The 14779-nt window shown below is 41.8% G+C and overlaps 1 protein-coding gene across 5 annotated transcripts in view; it reads right to left on the reverse strand.

The window, feature by feature from the left end:
• Positions 1–6228, reverse strand: part of ARB2A (ARB2 cotranscriptional regulator A) — a 273033-nt gene extending 266805 nt beyond the window's left edge. For 2 of the 5 annotated variants that reach the window (XM_074570302.1, XM_074570306.1), the window contains exon 1: positions 6081–6228. The gene's annotated coding sequence lies outside the window, so the exon portion shown is untranslated. The remainder of the gene's footprint in view (positions 1–6080) is intronic. The other 3 variants (XM_074570305.1, XM_074570307.1, XM_074570308.1) reach the window with 2 other exon arrangements.
• Positions 6229–14779: the final 8551 nt, after the last annotated feature.

Here is a 14779-nt window from a genome sequence, read left to right on the forward strand (position 1 = left end):
TACACGGTACAACTGAGGTGACAGAACAAGGCAGGAGCATACAGCTGCTGCCTGAAAACTTTTTAGCCTGATTTGCCAACATGGGCAAGAAAGAAATACAGACAAAGCAAAAGGAGTCAGTAAGTAATCATTGTGATAGGCAATAGTTTATTCTTCCAAATTTCAAACTCTGGTATTCCAAAATACAAATATTTAATATTTAAACATTAAAAAAGCATCAAGAAGCCTCCACTAATTTTTGACTTATTGACTAACGTGTATCAAACACCAGTTTGCATTTCTAACAGCTTTGTTGATTTTGATGGCTCTTCTTGCTCTGAAATATTTCTCCTTGATTTGGAGGTGGGCAGCTATGCTACCACAATCTTGCAGCTTGGGAGTTATCAAACTACAGATACACAATTCCCAGGCATTCAGATTTTATTTCACAAGATTTAATCGTATGCTTCAGTGGGGAGATACTCTTTCAGTACACGGCCTATTATTCTACAAGAGATACAGATTGTGTGCATGAGCACACCTATTTATCCCTCATTTCACTATATTTCCATAACGCCTCTATATAATGGCTCTTTCACTACCAAATCTTCCTGTTAACATATTTCTCCTTTGCAAATAATTCCAGTTTTGTTTTTGACTGTGGTGCCTGTTTTTATTTAAATATAGTCCACTTGCACAACATCTTATTTCTTGATGGGTTTATAACACACGTTCTGCAACAGGAATTACACGCTTATTTGTCAGAAAAAAAGCTAGATGTTTTCAGGATTGCTTGGCTATACTCTAGTGCTTAGGACAAGAAGGAACGAAGCAAAGAAAGAATATGGTCTAGCATCTTCTTCAGTTAAACAAGGAGACTGAGAGTTGCATGTATTATATGCTAATGGTACTATGCATAAATATGACATTCACTGAAATGTGCCATTTTGAGCCTCTGTGAAGCCTGGCTTGCAGAACTTTAAAAGAAACCATAACAACTACGTTATCTGCTGGGCTTGTTCTTTGACGCAACTTTCAAGACAACCTGCAGTGTACCTGGTACACTGTCAACATGATGAATCAGAATCACCTTGTCCATCTTCGCAGACAAGCAGTTATTACTCCAAAAACCAAGAGAGTTTTCCTTTGAGCACAGAGGTATACAATGGCTGCAAAGTACCACTGAGCTACTAATTCCCAGCATGTTGCAGAAATAAAACAAGAATTAGGTACACTATGTCTGTTCCTAAGCCGAAATACACTTCAGAAAGAAGGGAACCCATTTTTCCTGTGTCCCACCAGGCGCTTTCGTCATGCATGCTGCATAAAGCTGACATGGTGAGGAAAGCTCAGTAGGCCAGCAGAGTATGTACATTGCAGTTGAAGTGTCCAGAGAATTCAAAACAAATATCTTAAAAGATTTAATTGCAAATGGAAAATGGCAACTTTATGAAGTTTATAATTCAGACAAATCCAGACTAGCTGTCTTGGGAAATAGTTCACAATTTCCAAAGCTATCTTCCTATTAAATTTCATATTTCTTATCTACATCTTGGAGATGCCTGGGGGTACTTAAGAGTAATCAAGAACATTTTCAGTACAGTCAAAAACATTTTTCAGTATGTCCCTCTCAAAAAAATTAAATATTTATCTTAAACTTTGACTTGAAATTGGCAGTAAACAGGAAAACTTCCGTATTAACAACTGATAATAAACTACCAAAAAAAATGCAGAAACTTGAACAATGTAATATTATGGGCCTAACTTTAAATGCACAAGCATCAAGAAACATAAACACTAACATTCACTATCACTGGTGCTTCAGGTATGGACCTGCTTCCAGTCAACACCAGGACTGACTAATCTGCAATCCAATTGACAGCGTGTACAGTTAACTCTTATTTTAAGGTTCATCTCTCTTTCTAGACATACAATAACAAACATTTTCTTTCATTTGCCTGCCTGAGAAAAAAACAAAGCACTATTTGCTGACAGAAGAGCTTCCTAACTTTACCGCCATATTAAATATATTGATTCAGCTAATGCTACAGTTGCTAGGACAATACTTTTTTCAAGTATTAAAAACCAATATTTCCAAGACTCAAAACGTCTATGTTAACAGGCTTAGCATAGACTAGTCCTCTTCAATTTCTGCTGGGCAATAGGAAGCTGGAAGAATACAGAAACTACAGTAACTGTAAAGTAGAAACACCTAAAATTATCCTGATAGACTCCTCACTGTTCATCTTTCCCCTTTGGATACCCCCTCAACAGAACATAAACTGCAGTACCAGAGGGATTCCATCAATCTGGAAGTCGATATTCTCCAGGGGACTGCAACAGGAATTAAAGCAGTTTCATGATGAAGACTGCACTAGCCCACAGAGCAGGACACCATCCTCACCAGCAGTATCATCAATAATTAACTCACGGGAGCAGACTGCTTAGGAAACTGGTAGAGGGGCTTTGACCACCATCAGTTCAAGGTGACGCAGGCTGCGGATCCATGATCTGCTGAAGCAGATACAACACAACACTTTCAGCCCTTCTCCTCCTTCCAGCCTCTCCACTCCCAATCACAGTCCCACATCACTACCAAAACTGGCACTAATAAGTACCTCATGGTGAGCTGAGCAGAAAGGACAAGGATTATACAAAACTGAATGCTGTATCTTTTCACCATCCAATAAGACTTGGTCATGTTACAAGAACAGTGTAAGGAATACTGTGAGTAGTTATACATTAAGTTCTCAGAGTCCTCACTCCAGAGTCTTCCTCTCAAAAATAAAAAACTGTGTATATATATATACACACATACATAATGCACATTCTAAACACAGCACTTAAAACACTGAACAACATCCATGAAAAATAACCATTGTACACCCATTGAATTGTACTTCAATCAGTGCAAGTCTGTGAAACTGACCTACAGGCTAAGTACATGTATGTACAACCACACTTACAAAGAGAAAGAAACGTCTCTTCTAAGGCACAAAAAAAATTCATAGGGAAGGATTAAATTTCATAAGCAGATGTTTTCATGCCCACTGTTAACCAATTTGTTTCAGTAAGCGAGTGGAAAAAAACAAAAAAGATTTCCATTCATTCTTTGTATGTATGCTTTACTTCAAAGAATTCCAGGAATCTATTGTAAATCTAAAAAACTCCTCAGTCACCACAGCACATTGTTCCCCAAAGGAACAGTGGGTCAAATTCAAAGTACCAGCAATAGAGTCGCATTCAAAACTTTTTCTATAGAGCCCAGAATGGACAAAACCTCCAAAGTCAGCGCTGAGTCTTCAGGGGAAAAAAAAAAATAAGGTTGTGAACTTAAAAGAAAAGAGACCAACAGATAAATCCCCACTGAGTAATTATAAGGAGAAGCTCTCCCAAACATTAGCTAACTAGTACATAAAAGGCAATTCAGTAAAAACCATGGTCAAGTCAACTATCAGATTAACATATAGTCATAATTGGCTACAATCACTGAAAAAGCAATCTGAAGAAAACAGACAAAATCCAGGCACTGGTGAGAAAACTCCAATAATTAAAGGTATTTCAGAAAGGCAGACAGCACTCTGAGCGTGCACTATGCTTCTGAAATGATGATGCCCTTGTCCACCTCCAGCTGCTCAGTGCTGTTGGCCTGCTGGAAGTTTTCATCTTATTCCTACGCCTGCCAGCATCCGCTAACCTATTTCAGACAAAAAGAGCCAGGTCAGCTTAAACACTATAAATGTTACATCTGTCTTAACCCACCATGTTTTGACTGAGGCGGGCTGGGCAGTGCCCAGACTAACACCGAGGGTGGCACATCAGACCTCCAGCAAACAGGCAGGCCGCAAGTAATGGCACCGACTTCAGCAACGGGCACAGCCATCACCTGGGGCTTCTGTCTAGAGCTACCCTGTGAAGACCAGTGCTCTCATGAGCAAAGAATGATTATTATTTTTTTTTGAAAGGAAGTGAAATAATATGAAACACTCAGAACACCAGATTTGTTCAATTCCAAACCCCGAGGAGCACAGAAAGATGCGCTTCCTGTATTTTACGCTGGTATCACTGTGATACCTGCTAAGCTATTAAGTACCTTCAGTTCCTAAGATTTTAGTGTTCCCTACACAAGGGCATTTTTACCTTTTCCTACATAACTGCAAAACACTTAATTTTAACATTTCGCAGGCATTCTCTAACCAATGTGCTACCATCAGGCAGCTTTACCATGGGTAGCATAACACATTGCCACCCTCTTTCACCCACAGCCTCATTTAAGATTCCAATAAAATATTAGTGATTACTAAAATTTTTGCTGTACTAGTGGTATTTATGCTTCTTCAAAGGCAAATATTGTCCCCACCCTGTGTCACCAAATCACTGCACAGTTAAGACCAAAGATATCTAGTTAGCTTTGTAATTGCTGTTGTCGTGGTTTGGGCTGGCCTGGCCACTAAAATGAATAACAGATGCTCTCTTTTACCTCTCTCCCCTTCAGAGAAGGGAGAGCATCTCCCTTCAGAGCAGAGGAGAGAGAGAGACTTAGGAGCTGGCAAGAAACTAAACTACTTTAATGAAATAAAGAGAAAAAGAATATCCTGTTGGTCAGGTTTGGGTCCCCTGTCCTGTTGGCTCCTCCTGCAGGTGCGACCTCTCTACGCTTCTCAGCTGCCAACCCTCCAACTTGGTGCACAACAAAGTGAGCTGAGCTTGGTTGGTACTGCAACAAGTGTAAGCAAGACCCTCTCTGCATGCCATTCCTTGGCGCTATAAACGTTGGTCTTAGGAGTCTGAGAATAAACAGTTTCTCCACAATATGCTGTTAATTTCAGAGGTAGAAGAGGCCTAGCTAAGAAGTAAAATTACTGAATGTAAAACTGGTTCTGTTTTACCTCAAACCAGGACTGCTGTCAACTCTATAATACCTCTTTTGCCAATCATGGTATCTTCTGATCAACATCTGGTACCTGCTTATTCAAACTTACTACCTTAGCCAAAAACTTCATGCAAAAATAGTGTAAAGTGGACGCTGCAGCTTGTGAAGATTTGTTTAGCCAGCCTACATGAGGCTGAGCAGCTTGGCTCTTGTAACACCAGTTAAAAGGTAACTATCTGGAAGGAACGTGGCACATTCTCAATCAAAAGCTTCAGTATTTAGCTTTGAAAGGAAAAAGAAGCCAACATTTCACAAAAAAGCAAAGTGTGTTGTTTTTTGAAAGGAACTATAGATGTGCAACATCTGATATTTTACAATAATGAATTTTTAGTTATCTCATTGCCAAATCAAATCCAACTAACTGTAATAATTTAAACAGAAAAATTATCTCCCTACATTTATGTCTGGATAACTCAGACATGAAAAATATTTCATGCAGCTTTGTAAGCTGCCAGACCAACTAGGAGAAACTTCGGTCCCAAAAGAAGTTTTCAATTGGATAGAACTAGGAAAGCAAAACTCAGAACGAAAATTACCGCTCGAGCCCAGCCATGTTATTAACTCAGGAGAATTATGTTCACGCAGTAACTTTTTGTCATTTGCAGCCATACTGAAAGCTTAGGCGACAGGAAAACCGACAAGTCTCATTTTGTGACAGCACCAGAAAGCTGCAATGGCTGTGAGCACGCATGTTGAAGAGAGAAAAATAGGAGACAGCTTTACATTATTTAGAAAAGCAGAAATTATTACTGTTATCCCCTCTTTCTGGCCCGTTCCCCACTCTCCCTACCGGGAGCAACTCACACACGTGGAGCGGGGCCGGTACCGGGGTTAAGATCACACCGTGGCGGCCGCCGCCGCCGCCTCCCCCCCTTTCACCCTCCACAATTAACACGGATTTTATCTACTTTTAAACCCCTTCCCGCGGCGCGGAGACCCCGGGGGCCCGGCAGCCGCCGCCCGGCTGCAGGCCTGAGGCGGCCGGCAGGCCCGGCGCCTTCTCCCGCGGCAGGGCTGTGAGGGGATGGGGGGGGTGAGCCGGCGGTCGCCACCCGCTCGCCGCGGCCCAGATCGAGCCCCTCCGGCATCACCGGGCCCGGGCCCGCCGCCGCTCCCCGCACCCCCCAGTCCCGCCGCCCCAGGGCTGGGCCGGGGCCGCAGCACGTACCTGACGCCTGGGACCGACGGGGCGTGGCCGGGGCGTGGCTGGGGCGTGGGCTGGGCGCCGTCAGCGGCGGGGTGGGGACGCGCGGGGCCGCTGCCGGCTCCTGCCGCCGCCCGCCCGCCCGCCGGCTCCACTTCCGGGGTCCGCGCGCGGTGACGTCAGCGCCCGGCGGCGCGGCGGGGGACCCGGAAGTGGAGCGGGAACGGCGGCGGCCGCGGCCTTGTCCCCGCATCGTCCCCCATCATCCCCTACTGTCCCCTCATCCTCCCCGGCTCCCTCGTCCTCCCCGTCCCCCTCCGGCCTCGGCTGCCCCCAGGGAGGCGGGTGTTTGAGGAGCTCGGGCGAAATAACGATGTGGCCGCCGGGCTGGCGGCGGCGGGCCCCGGCCCCGCTGACACGGAGCGGGCGGGTAACGGCAGCCAGAGCGGGGGTCGGCGCTCCGTGGGGCGGGCGGGCCTCGCTGGGAGCAAAGGGAGGTCGTGCTTCCACTCCCAAGTTTTACATTTGTGATAGCATAGGAATTGGTAAAAAGAAAAGATTTTGGGTTAAAATTGGTCGTGCCAGGTGTTTCAGGCCTCTTCAGAGGCTTCCGAGGCTCTTCATCGGTTGATGAGGATGGTGTTGCATGGGCCTATGCTGAAACACTGACCACCACGAGCAGTCCCGCTCCGTTGCTCTGGTACTATGTGTCGAGCTTCGCGTCATGTCTTGTTCCTGTGAAAAAGTCTAGATTTGGTCAAATGACTGCTGAAAATAGGCACAATGCAGGCAGTGGGTGGAGGTTTCCACCTCTCCGGCCTGCACAGGAGGATTGTAAGCGACTCCTGCACCAAGGACAACCCAGGTGGGCTGCGTACCGTGCCGTGCCATTCCACCACCTCTTAGCTCCCGGCCGTCGCTGGTGGCCACGTCCACTGAACCACAGCCATGGACGGGTCTGCGTGGGAGAAGATAAAATGTTTCTTATCCAGGATCCTCCCAGATCCTCTCTCTGTTAGGACCAAAAGCAGCAACGCTTGTATGTTTTGCTCTCCGTGGCTTTCTGCAACACCCAAGGAATGAATAAATGAAATATTTTTCTTCTTCAGTGCAGAAGATATTATAATGTCTTGTGTATTTACATTTTGCAAGTTATATTTGGTATTTTGCATTGAGTCACTTGTATTGAGACATATTTTTCCCTCTTTCACTCCTTTGGAAAAAAATGGTGCTTAGATGTCTTTCTTTTGATGAGACATTTGGGATGCTGTACAGCAGTGCTGTGATTGAGGTCTGTCCCACCAGCTCTGACTATGACCTGTAGTAGAACCAAAGAACTCAGGGTTGGGGGAGGATATCAAGAGACTCCATAAACGTATTTTGGTAACTGCATTGCTGTAATTAACCCTAGCCGCTCACTCAAAGTTCATGCCATCTCTCTTCGCAAGTAGTGCAGGGTTGCAAAGTGAAGCTGGTTAGGAGCAGTAGTCAGTGGTTTTGGTTGGATTATTTTTAATTTGGATCCATTTCTGGATCTGCTTCACCATCATTCTCCATCATTCTCCATCTCCTCCAGTCCAAATGAAAAAAAAAACCCAACCCCAAAATCCAAACAACAGAAATGAACTAGTAGAATGTAGGCATCAGAACTGAGTTTTCAGGGGCAGCTTGCATGAGCAGGACAGCTAAAACCAGTGCCTGTCTGTGATCTTGATAACAACCCTTTTTAGTTACAGATCCAGGGAAGGACTCGTGTAGGAAAAGTTTTATCAAAACAAGGTGCGGGGACGGGGCAGGTGGTGGTTTTGGAGACACTTGACCAGCAAAGAGCTATTGACCATAAATTTTAAGCTCCCTCCTATTACAAAGAGGTAGCAGGTTGACAGGCGAGGTCCCCAAGTCTTGTGGACTGACCACAAAATTCCGAATATCAGCAGTGAAGAGGAAATGGTGGTAGTGTGTGGTAAATAGTCATTTGTTGGAAACAGCGCTTTTATCTTCTGTTTGCCTGTAGCACTGGGGAGTTCCGGTGTCTTTATAGACTTCTGTGATCTACAGTAATACCAGTAATAGGCTAATACTAGCAAAAATGCTAATTTGCATGCTCACTGTTGTACCTAAACAAATGGAGTCTTTTGATTCTTTTCCAAAGTTTGTGTCTGTTTTCTTCTTTACTCTTCTTCCTAATGCTATAGCATTCATATATGGCTACGGATATATTACTTAAACCCAGTGGTTTAGACCTGTTTATTCATTGTTTGTTGAATGTCCAGTAAGGTTCTTGAGGTCAGTTTTCAGACATGTCAAGTGTGCATAGTTACATCTTTGCCTGCACAAGGTGTTGTAGAACATCAGATGTGTTAAAAGTCGGGTCTGCATTACTTTTGATTGAGCATCCAAGATTATTCAAACTGCTTTGCCATAATTTCAGTGTCAAATTAAAGCAAAAATGTCATTTATTTATGTGGATTATGTGAAGGTAAGTTAAAGTGTGAAACACTCAGATACAGTAGAAATTAGTTCCATAAAGTATCTTTAAAAACTGGGGGATTACGCATATCTGGTTAATGGAGTTGCATTTCAAAGAACATAGAGAAAGCGAAGCATTGAACTGTTGGTTATCACATTAGCACCATTCATCCTGGGTGGCGTACGAAACAGCAGTCCCCTGCAAAAAGAGTATGTGGTCATGTAATTAAAACTATCTTGGGCTGCGTGCTGTTAATGACTGCCAGTGTGTCTCGGGTCTGCAGGAGGTCACAGACCTAGTTAAAACTGATGGGTGGATTCAGCTTTTGTTACATCGAACTTCAAATCTCGATAGCTTCCATGACTATAAAGGAAGTGTATGGAACATTTAGAGGTGACAACTGCAGAGAAAAAACATTCTTTTTGTACAAATTCTTTCCAAATAAACTGGATTGCATGAACTCGTACCCAGCTGGGATGACTCCCCTTAGACTGCCTGGTTACTCAATACCATGCAGAGTTACACCAGATTTTGACATACTTGTGAACGAATAGAAGGTGTGGTAAGTTGCAGAGTGGTGCTACCCAGAGCAGATCATGTCATTCCAGTATGATCACAGTCTCTTACACAAGAGTAAATCAACACCCTGATGTATCTAAACTGAAGTAAAGGAACTGATTCCCTACGGGCAATATTACTGAAGGTGGGGATGATGATAATTCAGACCAGAATTACCTGGTAAAGGTGGGTGCAGAGTGGCTAACGAAGGAGGAAACCATAAGAGCCTAAGCTGAAAGGTCGTTACCAGGTAGGAGATAAATGACCAGGAGGGCTTTTGGGGGACTGTGATTAGTTTTTGGACATAGTATGTGCAATATAGTCATTAATGAGACAGAGATAAGAATTTGATGTGCATCCGTGAAATTTGTGGGTGACACTAAGTTGAAAGGTATGAGTAACGATCTTCTTTACTAGAGTGACAGAAATGGGATGAAATTTAACAGCATAAAGTTCAAAGTCAGGCACTGAAAGAACAGGAAGCTTTTGCTATGAACTCATTAGTTAGGGTAAACAAGGAAGGAAGAGATCTCTTTTAGGGACATTAAGATTCCTTGAAGACCTCATGAGAGCTGATTTTCTGTGTCTTGGCACAATAGTTGAGCTCACAGTAAGACAGCCATGGATTTGCAAGAGAGAGGCATTTCTCTTTTTTCTAGCATGAACTAGACGTCTATCATGTGTTTGCCTGGAGTTGATCCCTAAAGGAGTCCTTGCCTTTGTTTTTCCCCTCCCAAAATATAAATAATAAAACAAAGGCCAGAGACTGTGTTCCTTTCCCATGAAACAATTAGGAAACTGAATTTGAAAGAGAGGGACTTTCAAAGAGAAAAATTGTCAACTGCTAGTCATGTGAAATAGCAGCAATGCTGCACTGAAAACAGCACAAAGGAGGGGAAAAAAATAATCCAACTTAGAAACAATACCTGGAGACTTTCAAGAAAGACACTAAACCAAAAATACCTTAGAAAGAGGCGGCCTTGGATGCCCTGGGAATGCGAGATAGCCAGCCCAGCTGAGCGATGGAGTAGGCACCGACCCGAGTGAGTGGCTCTGCCGGTGTTCTGCAGCGCGGAGACAAGAAAAGCTGTTCTCAGCGAGGGATGCAATCGGCATGACAGAGCACGAGACTTTCAGTGTTGTCAGTATGAAAATACTGGTGGTTTTTTTTTTTTTTTTAAATTTAAGAGGCAAAAAATATAACTCAAAAGAACTGTATCGAACACAGGAGAAGTTATTTTAAGACTTCATCATCATATCTAAAGAGGAGCACACCAGGGGAACCAAATATTTGTCGTGTCTATGACAAGTGATCATGGTCTGAAGACAGTTCTTATTACAGTAACATAAATACTGCTTTAACAAGGCTTATTTCAAATGGCTGAAAAAAATGTCAAGTCTTATCAACTCAAAAAATTGAACAGAAAAGCTGAATGAAAATATTATGAATGAAACCACAGTGAACCCCAAAACGCGAGCTTCTGCTCTTTAATACCGTAGCTTAGTGGAAACAGGGAAGAAGTGTTGGGGGCGGCTAGCAGAAAAGTACAAGTATGCAAGAAATTCGAGGGTATGCCGACCTTGCAGACCTGAGACAAATAAATCTGAGGAGCCAGGGAACAACTGGCCTTGCAGGTCTGAGATAAATAACCTTGAAGAAGTAGGGAGTAGGCAACAAGTTATCACTGTAGCTTTTAGCACATTCCAAAACTGTAGCTTCTAGCATGTAGCGAAACCGCAGGTAGGAGGGATTATTGTAATGAAACATTTAGAGCTAAGCCAATTAGAAATGATAGAATTTGTGTAATTTATGTAACTGTTAAGTAGCTGTATAAAAGCTTTCCGACGCCTCTAATAAACCGACATCTTGCTTGCATCAAGCAGCGTCCTGTCTCTCAATCGCGGCAAAGAAGCTCTTAAGGACATAAATATAAATGCAGCATAAACAGACAAAAAGGGAGTCTGGTAATGGATACCAAGGAAACTAGAAATTATTTGAAACTTGGTTGAGAAAAGAGTAAAAGCCTAAAAGGGAAAAAGCTGCAAAATACAGTGTTTTTATATTCCCATTCTTTCTTTATGGTGTGCTTTTTGTCGTCCTAGATTTTATTTGTTTCAATTGATTTTATTTGTATTTTTTGTTTTTTTTTTAAAGCAGCCTGTAAAACTTTAACTGGCACAAAGACACTGAAACAGAAAGCAAGATAGGACAAGAAATTCGGAATGACAGAAGGCGCCTTGTCTTTTTTTTTCTTTTTTTTTTTTTTTATACCACCCGCTCACAATTAAAACTTTATCTCCTCCAGATGACACACAGAAGGTGGGCAGGATTTTAGAAGCAGCTGATAGATGATTGTAGCAAGTAGGATGTCTGATTTTAATAGCTATCCTGCGATGCAACTTTCATAAGCAGTTGCTAAATCCTCCTGTGGCTCAGCGCTGGTGGAACGCCGCAGCCCTTTCTTCAGAAGTACCTACGTTTCTGCTTTCAGCGCCTGACAACGTGAAGCATTAACATCTTTAGTTCCCAGTCAGATTGCTGCTGGGTAAGAGCGCGCTAAACCTCGCACACGCGACTCGCAACCGGGGCACCCAAGTATGCTGAGACCCATCACTTTTATTTTGCATTTGTTTATACCACTTGAGCTTTGCACTGAATCCTGAAATTGAAGGATACGATCCATTTTAGGATTCCTGTGCTGTGACAGAAAGGTGCAAAGGGTATCAGGGTTGAGAAAAATCAGAAGAAAAATGCACAGTACTTCTGCTCTGTTGTACTGACCATCTCATGTTGCCTACTCTATGAAAATCACAAGATACGATTTAATGCCGAAGAACGTGTTTGCACAATAGAGGACTCACTACTGAGCAACTTCAACCCAGCTTTTGTCACGCAGATCTGGAAGACACACCATTTTTTAAAAAAATTTAAAATTAAACATTTTTTTTTTTTCAATGGCAGCTGCTATTTCCAGAGATTAAAAAAAACAAAAAATACACGGAAGAAAACCAAAGCCTTGTCATCTAGTGGTTGCACTTCAGAATAGCAACCCTTAGGATCTGTGATCCTTGGGAAAAGTTATCCCATGTCTTTTGGGACACAAAAATTCCTTCTGAGGCCAAGCCCAAAAGAAAAGATAGTGGGAGAAAAAAAATATCTCTTTAGAATTCCCTTTGTAGTTTCTTTTCATTTGTTCTTTTGCCTTGACATTGATGGAATAGGCTTTTTGTGTACCGTGTATGGTGCATAAATACAGAGAATGCATTTCATGAAAAATAAAAATATGTTAGCTTTCCTGAAAAAGATGATGTGTTGCCTTTTGAGAAAAACTTTTCACAAGAATTAATTTAGAAACCTTAAAAAAAAAGTGAAATACTGAAAACTCATGAAAAACCAACGTTGTTCTTGAGTGCTCGGAAAGGCTGAAAAACCTCTTTCTTTCAGCTTGAAAGTTTTCTTTAATTCAAAATTCTTGTTCGGCTTGTTTACACCCTGCATCTGTTTCTTCTGCCTTATTCCTGGATAATTTATTTTGGTTCCTGCTATTGGGCCAAAAGTGTGATACACAAATATTCTCAAATTTGTCTTCAGCAGTTTTTACTGAAACTAGAACATGCAGAAATCTGTCGTGACATTCACTCTTATGCTTCATTATATGTTCTTGAGAGTTTTTACAGTCTGTTATGTCTTTGTTTTTCACTTACTGCTTTTGCACTTGCTGTAAAGATTAAATATATATGATCTATATTTCAAGTTACCACTCCTAATTCTTTCGTCCTGGATAATTGTTCAAAAAAATGCCCGACTGGTATGAAAAGTTTTGGTGGAATGAAACAAAGATTGAAAGCAACGCTATTGACAGAACTTAATGGTCTATGTTCTACTATTTACTCTGTAGATATATGGGTTTACGATGTAAACCTTGAGAAGTTATTTCACTGCTGTTACATGTGCAAACAATTTGATTGTACTTTGAATTTTGAAATATTGGATCTCAATATATGATTACATGATTTATTTTTGCAAGAATGTACTTAGCATACCTATAATTTTTCTGTTCCAAACTATCAATCCCTCAACTCCACAAATGATTTTTGAATAAATTATGCATGTTAGAGCAGATGACTGCTCCAGGGTATTATATAACTTTTTTAAAAATTGTACAACTGTCATCTAAACAATTTGTGTACACATAAAATGGAAAAGCAAATACATGTACCTTTTCCGTTATGTAGTTTAAGTGCAGCTTTTGGGTCTCGAGTCAGAAAACTGAGACCCCTAAAAAGGCACAGCACATAAGATACCAGCATTTTTTCTTGTTCTTCCCACTTCTAACCGTAGAAGGAATACGATAGTTATCAGGGAGAGACCTGACAAGGCTGAACTAAGAAATCACGTTAACGATTGATCATTTTAGTAGAGAGATTTAGATTGAATTAATCCCTATAGTGCCTATTGCCACAATAGACACTTTATACAAAAACTAAACTCTCAAATTACTGCTGCTACTGGCAGCTACAGTGACTTTATCAATGCCCAAACTACTTCAGCAGATTGTAACCGTCATGTATTGACCAATGATCAGTCCATATGGAAAGAAACCAAAACAGCAACAAAAGCAATAGAATTAACACAATAATATAAACATAATAAAAACCAAACAATCCCTTCCCCTTACTCTCCTCTCCTTTAAATAAAGCCAAAACCAAGCTACCAAGGTCTTAGAACACAAGGAGGTATGTCTCACCTTGAAGCTTGTCAGATTGGAGGTATGCCCAAATGTCCAAGAGTGTTGGGTTAAAATGCAAAAGCTTTAACCCAAAAAGTGTCTCACTACTGGGCCTGGAGAACTACTCATCTGTACTGGATGCTCTTTGAGACAGTTAATCCCGTTGTATGCATTTTGTACACTGCTGCATAAGGTGTGGTGACCGCCTCATCTGGAAAGGGCAAGAATGATCGCAAATAAGACAGCTCGGCCAAAACTGTGGAAAAGTCTGGTAGGGAAAAGTCAACCAAAGTCTGGTAGAGGTACGGTATTGCTTAGTGACGTTGATCAGGACCCTGTGTAGTTGTCGGAAATAAAGAACAGTCTAACACGTTCTGGTTAATTACTTGTCTGGAGAGAAGAGGAGGCCAGATGATTAACATCACACATTTGCATTGCTTAATGCAACAACCTCCATCAATCTGTCCATTCACAAAGTGGATGGGCGTGTGTGAAATTTGGGAGCTTTAACTGGAATAGAAACTCTTGCTGTTGGAAGAGACATAATCCGTTTGCCTCTGAAGAAAGTCTTCATAGCACATGTTCAGGTGTCAATTTCCTGAAGTTAATACATACCTGCAGGTAGGATTCCTGCCAAGATTATTTCATTCCCAAAGCCACATCTGGTTTACTGTAGAAAGTATTCTGTTTGCTAGTCCCTACGCCAGAACAAAAACCACCTGCCATTTCAACCTCTTACCTCCCCGGTGTTCCTTCCATTCTCTAGAGGGAAGCACAATCTTAATCTACATAATAAAACTCATTTAAGACCTGTTTGTTATACAGAATGGAAGATACCAATAAAGAGTCCAGAACATGAACAAACAAATCATTAAAGGTGTTATTTCTGTAATATACAGAGAGGTGAAATTCCAAATAGGAACGACTACTGCACTTCTTGAATGATAACGTTGCAGGTGGTTGGT

This window comes from Larus michahellis, chromosome Z (genome assembly GCF_964199755.1).
Source record: "Larus michahellis chromosome Z, bLarMic1.1, whole genome shotgun sequence".
Lineage (NCBI taxonomy): Eukaryota > Metazoa > Chordata > Aves > Charadriiformes > Laridae > Larus > Larus michahellis.